Source organism: Amborella trichopoda, chromosome 8 (genome assembly GCF_054954075.1).
Source record: "Amborella trichopoda isolate Santa Cruz 75 chromosome 8, AtrichopodaSantaCruz75HAP2 v2.0, whole genome shotgun sequence".
Taxonomy (NCBI): Eukaryota; Viridiplantae; Streptophyta; class Magnoliopsida; order Amborellales; family Amborellaceae; genus Amborella; species Amborella trichopoda.
The window spans coordinates 24,567,780-24,577,476 of record NC_142343.1 but is presented as its reverse complement, the minus strand read 5'-3'; the positions used below and the strand labels follow the sequence as shown (position 1 = coordinate 24,577,476).

Here is a 9,697-nt window from a genome sequence, read left to right as displayed (position 1 = left end):
GGGTCATGTTTGTTCCCGATGTAGAATGACAGCATGGTGATTTCTGGAGGAATATCAACCATTGAAGCAAGGGTCACAAGGGTGTCGACGAACCGATTATTTTCCCTAGTTACATGTTGAAAGGTGATTTTCTTAAAACATGGGATCAGCTTTTCCACCTTTTCTTGATAGGGTTTGAGATTTTCTTCTTTCACCTTTCCAATCTCTTGAACTTGGTTTATGACGAATAAGGAGTCCCCAATTACTTGTATTTGTTGGATTTTCATTCCCATGGCATTCTCACGCCTGACTATTAAGGCTTCATATTTAGCAATACTATTGGTACATGGGAAATTCAATCTGATGGCTGTTGGCATTAAAATCTTCTCGGGTGAGCATAGTATGACTCTTATACCTAACCCGTATTCGTTCTTTGCACCGTCGAAATATAGCTCTCAAATTGAGTCCTCAATTATGAAGAGGGTTTCATCAAGGAGATCTGTGTTGACGGGAGTATTATTTGACAATGCATGTTCAGCCAAGTGGTCAGCAATGGCTTGTCCTTTGATTGATTTTTTAATAACATGTTCGATCTCTAACTTCCTCAATAGCATTCTCCACTTCACCAAACGTCCATTAAGGACTGGTCTTTCCAATAAGTACTAGAGTGGGTCTATTTTTGAGATGAGCTTGACTGAATGAGATAAGACATAATGTCTTAACTTCTGCATGGCCCACACAAATGTTAAGTAGTGCTTCTCCACATTCGTGTAGCTTGTCTCATAGTCGACCATGGTTTTGATGATGTAATATATTGTTTGTTCTTTTCCATGGTCGTCGTGTTGTCCTAACATTGCCCCCATAGTCTTATCTTTCACTGACATGTATAGGAACACGGGTCTATCGGGATTAGGAGGACTAAGGATGGGAGGTTTGGTGAGGTACTCCTTGATTTGGTCGAACGCTTCTTGGCATTCATTATCTCATATGAATGGGGTATCTTTTTTAAGGAGCCTATTGAAAGGCTCACACTTGTTTGCCAGTTGTGAAATAAAACGCCTTATGGCTTGTATGCGACCTTGAAGCCCACAGATTTCTCTAATAGATGTATAGAGCAAAAAAAGAATTATTTTTAGGGTTTTCTCTCTTTAAAACTATTTTCTCTTCCTTTGACAAATAATACCATATATTTGAAAATAACAAAATGATGGGTCAATTCTTGTATCTGAAAGTTGAGGTAAGTTTCTACGTTTATTAATGTAGATATTTTACCTTAATTTTTTCTTCTTTTGGAACAGCTGACTATGAAATTAGGGATTAATTGCAAATCATATTTTTTAGCCGTTTACCTGATGATTATGGATAATGGAATTTTATTTCGTGTTTGCATGTAAAATTTCAAAGAGAAACTATGGAATTTTCATTTCGCTTTTCGTAAATTGTTTTTATACAAAATCAACAGCAACATATTAAGGTTTCCAATTTTATAGCAAGTCCTAAATTGATTCCTCTAAAATTAGGGATTATGCAAAATCAACAACCACATATTAATAATTTGATTATTTATTGAGCAGGTTGAGACTTTTGATTATCAAAGTTGAGGTAAGTTGCTCAATTTGTCTTTGTATATGGATTTTAGCCGATATTTTCTTTATAGAAGAGAATTTAGAAGCAACTCCTGAATTGACTGCTCTGAAATTAGACAATAATATTGAATTTGTATTTTTTTATAGTTATTTGCTATGAAAATGGGATGTTGCTTGGTTTATCTTTGTGCATAGATTTTGTCTAAATGGTTTCTTTGTAGAAAATAATTTTATAGCAAGTCCTTAAGTGATTCCTCTGAAATTAATAATTAATACCAAATTTGCATTTTTAAATATGGTTTGCTCTGAGATTGAGATGTTATGTGAAATTATGTTGAGGATTGTGAAGAAGGGAATTTTTTAATAATCTTACACAATTTTGCCGAATTTGCATTTTTTAAATATGGCTTGCTCTGAGATTGAGATCTTATGGGAAATTATGTGAGGATTGTGAAGAAAGGAGTTTTTTAATACTCTTATACTATTTTTTGATGTTGATGTTGGGTGTGCCCTTAGTCACATACAATACTAGATTCATTCTAACCAATGCTCGATAAAAATTGAGGTGATTATAAGACAAATATTCTAATGTACGTCAAATAAATGTCTTAATGGTAGATTATCAAGCGTGAAGATATGTCGTGGGTTAATTATGCTTATACTTGTCATATGAGGCTAAGTGTATTATAATTTACGCTTGGTATAGGTATTAATAAAAGCGTGAGTTTTATAATGAACGGTGGATAAACTGTCTTAACGAATGCTGGACAGAAGATATATAAGTTCGACAAGCTTAACCTTTAAATATATATCTTGGATGATATAAGTATTTCTTATTCCTCATATAAGACTAAGTGTGTTCTAACGAACACGATATATTGAAGATGTCAAATATACAGCAAAGTCGGTAATGCACGCTGGATGTCTTAACAGATGATCGATAAGATACGAGCATGGTTTTTTATAATACTTACTCAGATATGCCCCATGATATGAAGATATGATATGGAAGATATGCTCAGGATTCGTGATATGAAGGCCCTAATATGCATTCAGAACCCTGATCGTCAATCATCTTCTATATGTGTTCGGAACCCTGATTGTCAGTTAAACATATTCAAGTTTAACTTACGGTTGATGATTGAAGATATGAAATCCATCTCATTTTGAGACAAGTTCTAAGATACATATACTCCTAAGGCTTGATATAGCTATCCATGTGATATATGTAGCAACCTAATGCAGTTTTATATACATATTTTTTTGAATCCATCGTTAGTTACGCATGTGCATCATAACTTACTGTCTATGAAAAGAGATCATAAAGTTTCAATTTGAGACGAAACTCTGGGATATATATATATATATATATATATATATATATATATATATATATATATATATATATATATATATATATATATATATATATATATATATATATATATACTCCCATGTCACATGGGTGCCTCTCTATTGGATATTGGAGAAGTTTTTGTTGAGATGTGATATGACTGGAGTTTTTGTTGTGATGTGATATGACTATTAACTCGTCAGTTATGAATATAGGGTTTTAACAGACGGAGCATGAAGGAAACCTCGCCATATGTTGATATATTAAGGTAAATCCCTAAAGATATGCATGTTGAGGCTTTATATGCCTTAAAGCCCAAGAGTACTATAACTTGGGGAATATTTGGACTTGGCCTAATCCATGTCCATATCTACCGTTAGTTAAGGTATGTCTTGACTGACACCTTGGAACTTCATGTATTCGAATTGAGTTGAGACTCTCAGGGACCCATGTTTGATGCATCATATACCTCACCGTAAAGGTTCATGACAATCGGAGGTGGTTTAACCCATAATCTGCATATCCCAAGCCTTAAAAGCTTTATGCTATGTGCGTTATAGCCAAGATGACACCCAGTCACTAAATGGAGATTTCTCTTTCAATATGTGGAATTTTATCATGAGACTCAGACCATTGGATTCCTGACTCACTGGTTTATTACTCTTAAAAGGTGTGGCAATGATTGATTTGTATAGTGGAAGTGGTTGCATCCGCAATCCACTAATATTGCTGTGTAATTTTTAGCAAAAGCACAGTAAATTGGACGAACCATATCTATCTCATTTGAGATCCATTTGAGGTGATCTCTGCGTCCTCTCTAATATCACCAAATTTCATGTTCAAAGGATTTTCCATTTGAAAGAGGTTGCACCTGGAATCTACTGGCCTTGCTGATGCAATTTCTAGCAAAAGTAGGTTAACTTCGACGGACGAGATCTCTCTCATCCATAATCCATTTAAAGTGCAACTTGAATCGTTGTGTTCATGTCGGAGTCCTATTTCATCGTTCCAAATTTCATGATAAATAGATCTACCATCTGAAAGCGATTGAAGAAATATGAAGACATGTCGAAACTATGCTACAGAAGCTTAACTTACACTCGATAAGAGATAACAGAATCCCTGAATTTGCTCACATGATGACTCCATTAATTCTGAATTCAAATTGGTGATAAGCATTGATTGAGATGTGTGATTTATCATTAGTAGATACTCTCAGAGCATTTGAAATACATAATTATCACTTTGAAGACTGGATTAAGAAGATGAAGATGTACAATCAAAGGATATGCGAGGATCACACTTTTCGTACTTATCACTTCACAATTATAAGGATGCAAATTAGTTGATGGATAAGGATTGAAGATTTCATAGTTAACAAATCTATATAAATCTCTTTCCTTGATGAAGAGGGGGTTCGATTCCTTTAGATTGAGAGGATTGAATCAACGTGATAGGGTGAGAGAGACATAGAGAGTGATTGTTTCACCAGAACCAGTCTCTTTTATGACTGGTTTTTGAGCCATATTTGATACAGAGAGAGATATTATAGTTTTTCATGCCCACGTGAAGCCCGATCTCAAAGAAGAACAGGTCATACCACAACAAGCTCCGTTATATAGGCCTATATACCCATGATATTATTTCTATTTATATATGACTGCATATATTCTTTCCTAGAATCTAATGTATAAGTTTTAAGGCTTGAATCAAGGGTATTCGGCCCAAGTCAAGTTGATATAAATTGTAACAGAGGATTAAACCTCTGGAACTTGTCTGTTCCTAATATAAGATATTGAAAAACTTGTGTATCTATGATATAGAATGCACTAGCGAATTTGGCCTTGAATGTGTTGTCTTTTGGTCTTTGTTTGGAGTCTAATGTTTGCTTAAACATTTCAATCGATATAAGCCATCACATTTTCGGAGTATCCAGCTGAATAAATGGCTTTTCATGTGAAATCTCGAACGTCTATCCAGTTTAACAAAAACAACTAGAACCTTCACTTTAAGCAGCAACTTTAATGTCCAAGATGCATTCTTCTCTCTCTAAAGTTTTTCAGTTGAATGAGAGAAAAAACTGATCATTTTTTATTTAAATTATAAAGAACTTTATCAAACCGAAGAAAGCCATTTCTAGAAGTACAAATCAACTAATTGGGTTATTATTCGGTCTTTAATATTATAAAGGCAAACTTGAGGTAAATTGGTCTTTCATATCTACAAGAACTATTATATATGAAAATAGGTGTCATCTATATATCAAACGTGAGATGGTTTGTGACCAGCTGCCGATCAAGGGCTTTATCTCAGCCTGGGATTTTAGTTTGGATGCTAAATAAAGAGTAACAAAACAGTTACGGTTGGACAAAGCATCATCCTATCAGCACTGGTTCTCTCTCTCTCTTCACATAAAAGCAACACCGCCTCTCTCTCTTCACAGAAATTCAACCAGCAACCCTCTCCTGCACCATAAACTCACCACGGGCTCTCTCTCCACCACCGATTCTCTATTCCCACCGCATTCACACTGTTAAAGACAACCATTCAGGTATGTGATTCTAGAACCTACAATATATATACAGATGTTTTCTCAATAGATGTATAGAGCAAAAAGAGAATAATTTTTAGGGTTTCCTCTCTCTAAAACTATTTTATCTTACTTTGACAAATAGTACTATATATTTGAAAATAACAAAATGATGGGTCAATGCTTGTATCTCAGAGTTGAGGTAAGTTGCTATGTTTATTAATGTAGATATTTTACCCTACTTTTTTCTTTTTTTGGAACAGCTGACTCTGACATTAGGGATTAATTGCAAATCATTTTTTCAGCATTTTCCCTTATGATTATGGATAATGGAATTTTGTTTAGTGTTTGCATGTGAAATCTCAAAGTGAAACTATGGATTTTTCATTTCACCTTTTCGTGAATTTTTTATTATACAAAATTAGTAGCAACATGTTGAGGTTTCCAATTTTATAGCAAGTCGTAAATTGATTCCTCTGAAATTAGGGATTATGCAAAATCGACAATAACATATTGATATAGCAAGCCCTCAATTGTTTCCTTTGAAATTAATGATTAATATCGAATTTACATTTTTAAATGTGGTTTGCTCTGAGATTGAGATATTATGTGAAACTATGTTGAGGATTGTGAAGAAAGGAATTTTTTTAATGCTCTTATGCAGTTTTACTGAATTTGCATTTTAAATATGGTTTGCTCTGAGATTGAGATGTTATGTGATATTATGTTGAGGATTGTGAAGAAGGAAATTTTTTTTAATGCTCTTATACAGTTTTCTGATGCTCAATAAATGGATTTCTCAGGTGCAATATACAACATTTTTTCAGTTTCAAAAAAAAATCTAGAATCTTTTTCATTTTGAGCTGCAACTTTGTTGTCCAATAAGTGTTCTCTCTCTGAAGATTTCTAACTAAACGAGAAAAAAAACTGATCATTTTTATTTAAATTATGAAAAGCTTCATCAGAACTGAAGAAAGCCATTTCTAGAAGTACAAAAGGGCTAACTGAGTTACTATACGATCTTTAATATTAAAAAGGCAAAGCTGAGGTAAATTCCTCTTTTTTTATTTACAAAAACTATTATATATGAAAATAGGTATATTAGATATTATATCTCACAACAAAAATTAGATCTTAGAATTTTTAGTATAAATTTTTATTGAGCCACTACTTGAAAGGAGAAAAAAGTTACAGACCCAGAACATGCTGATCAAGTACAGACTTCATAAAATCACAAAGGTAAAAGCAGAGCTGAGGTAAGCTGCTCTTTTTTGGTCCATAGGAAGTAATTTTTTTTTGAACTCTTGATCATTTGTATTCTTATTATATTTCATAACATATTTAAGTAAGGGTGCAGTGTGCATACGGATGCATCCGTAGGTGTAGAGGTAAGGTGCAGCTTCAAATTTTATCATAGTATGTAATTTTGATGTAAAATGTTCTTAGGATTATCTCAAAATCTATTTTTATATTTTATTATAAAATTTTAAATTTTAAAAATGGTTAAAATCAAGTAGATCTATAAACATGTGAAAATCTTGAAAATGGATGGTGTAGATAATATGTTGTAAAATGCACTATTTCTGAGGCTTAAAAACTTTTTATTTTTCATGGTCATACATCTCGATGTCAAGATGATCAATCAAAGGGTTTTTCAACATTAAAACAAACTTTTCCGATGGATTTTTTAGGTGCATTCGTAGCTGTAGAGGTAAGGTTGCAACCATATATAAACTTTTTCCTTTTAAGTAATGTTTTAGATTTCTTTACTATGACTCTAAATCATTGGATTAGTAGATGCTTTAGTGCATTAAGTAGGTTACTTGATAGCTTCACGGTTGCTGAAGTGAGAAACATGTTGATAACTTCACATAGGCTTGATGAGATTAAAGGCTGTAGAACTTCAACATTGCAGACAACATTTTTTTATGAAATTTATAGAATGTATTTTTTTTATCTATAATGGTTGTTATTATCTTCAGTATTATTTTAGTATCTTATTCCAATATTCTGGAGCCACAAATATTGACATAAATGAGTGAGTTCAAGTAAAGAGAACAAAGAAAGACAATGTTTTAAATTCAGAGTCAAATCAAATGCTTTTAATCCTGTTGTTCATATATAAGCACACAAAGAGAGGTTAAACCGTAAGAGTAGCCTTATGCTGAACTGAATGGAGAAACATGCATGTCATTTGCCTTGTATCTAGGATTTATGGTTTCCATGCACAATGCAATGCTAAGGTTACACAATTTCACATCAATTTTGAAGTAGGTGTTTTCAATGAGAAACTTGCGTTTCAAACCAAGTATAGATTTCATTATGTTGTCAACCTACTGGTTGTACATGCATATTATTATCAATTAATGTGTTTAACACTGCTTCATCATGTTTTATTTTTCTTTATCCATGTGTTTATATTACCGCATTGTTTACATTTCTTATTACAAATGTAGCCTATGCAAGAGCTGTTGCAAAAGAAACTGATGTTCTTGAGTCAAAGGATTCATCGTTGGATGTGTCATTTGAAGAATTGCTTATTGATTTTGTCTCAACTATCGATGGACTTTCACTAGCTGAAGCACCTGCGTTTAAGATGACTCCTGGAGAAGCACCTGCCAATGTTGCGGTTAGCATCACCAAACTTGGCGGTTCATCCACTTTTATTCGGAAGGTACTTCTTAAAGCATAGAAGTAACAAAGCAAGTCCTGAATTGACCGCTCTGAAATTAGAGAATAATTTGAAATTTGTATATTTTTATAGTGATCTGCTATGAAAATGGGATGTTGCTTGATTGATCATTCCCTATTTTTTGGAATTATACATACTCTCTCTCGTGCATTACCCAAACAATAATGTGACTAGCTCTATATGTACGTTTTCCATATGTAACTCCAGATGAATATCTGCAACAAAATGTGATTTGTTTAAACCCACATTTCTTGACATTATGGTTACAATTTAGGTTAACATGAGCTTTTTATCACATATGCAACTTTCTATGAGTTTGTTATTACATTAAACTTTCTTAAATTGTAATCTGCTTAAATTGACATCTTATGGTCATTCTATAATGGAAAATACGTACGGTGATTTCAGAACCTTCTCATTTGATTGCTTATATGATTATGAAAAAATATATACATTGATTTGTCTTATTATTATTGATCACTTATTATATCATGCCAATGTTTAGATGTATCAACCCTCATTTTTCAATTCATAATCCTAAAAACGATCAATACTATAACCATAGTCAATTATTTTCATCATCTCCTCCTAATTACTAATACATTTTTATTTTGTATCCACAGGAAAACTAGGTCATCAAAATTGCCCATCACCGATAAGGACAACTCTGAAACAAGATGCCTAACATGGATATCAATCTCCTTCACCGTCTGTAGCTCATCTATTATCATATATATATAGTTATTAGTACCCATTTCTGTCACTCTTCTAATGTTCACCAATGCCATGTAAAATATTTCGCTTCTTCTAACTATTGTATCTTACACACCCTTCGCCTTGCATAATACGATATCGTCCTATTAAATTGGGTCTATTTCATAGTTAGCACATTTCCAAACACGTGCAAAGCACGTGCAACTTACTAGTAAAAAATAAATTGGTGCTAGATTGGCTAGTTCCTACCGGGAACCTCACAGTCCTAAAACTGATTGATAATTTTTGAAACATTCGATATATTTTGTTGTATATTAGTCAGGGCACCATTTACATCCATATTGTACTAAAAAAATCACTTCTCCATTTTTGATGAAAATAGGGGTGCATTTTGTATCACTTCAATAGAATAATTTTTTCATTTTCCCCATTATCTTATTAAAAAAAATCTAAAAATGCCTAGAAACTCCTACAATAGAGTATTTCTATGATTTAACCTATATTGAGCTAAATTATCAAAATTTCCTTGCCTAATGTAACAAAAAAAAAATGAGAAATTTATTATAATACACCAAATATTTGAAATATTAAACATTTTACTTCAAGGGCGTATTTGTTTTGCAAAAACTTTTAGATAGTGAGAGGCCCAAGTTCCACCAATCCTTCTCGCATATTTGTTGTACCCCTATAAAAGCTGCTAGATAGAATTAGCTCTACAACATCAAAATAAATATCTGGTAGCTCGCCTTCCACAATGAAACATACCATGAAACATGCCCATGGTGTATTTTGATAAATTCCAAAACCAATTTTGATGTGTCATTGGATGGGGCTCTTTAAAA

The 9,697-nt window shown here is 32.9% G+C and overlaps 1 long non-coding RNA gene across 1 annotated transcript; it reads left to right on the top strand.

Annotated features, from left to right (window-relative positions):
• The first annotated feature begins 5,187 nt into the window (after window positions 1–5,187).
• On the top strand, window positions 5,188–9,006 carry LOC18427365 (uncharacterized). The gene is made up of 3 exons (XR_966448.3): window positions 5,188–5,470; window positions 7,906–8,123; window positions 8,765–9,006. It is a non-coding gene; the product is annotated as an uncharacterized LOC18427365 (long non-coding RNA).
• The last annotated feature ends 691 nt before the right edge of the window (window positions 9,007–9,697 follow it).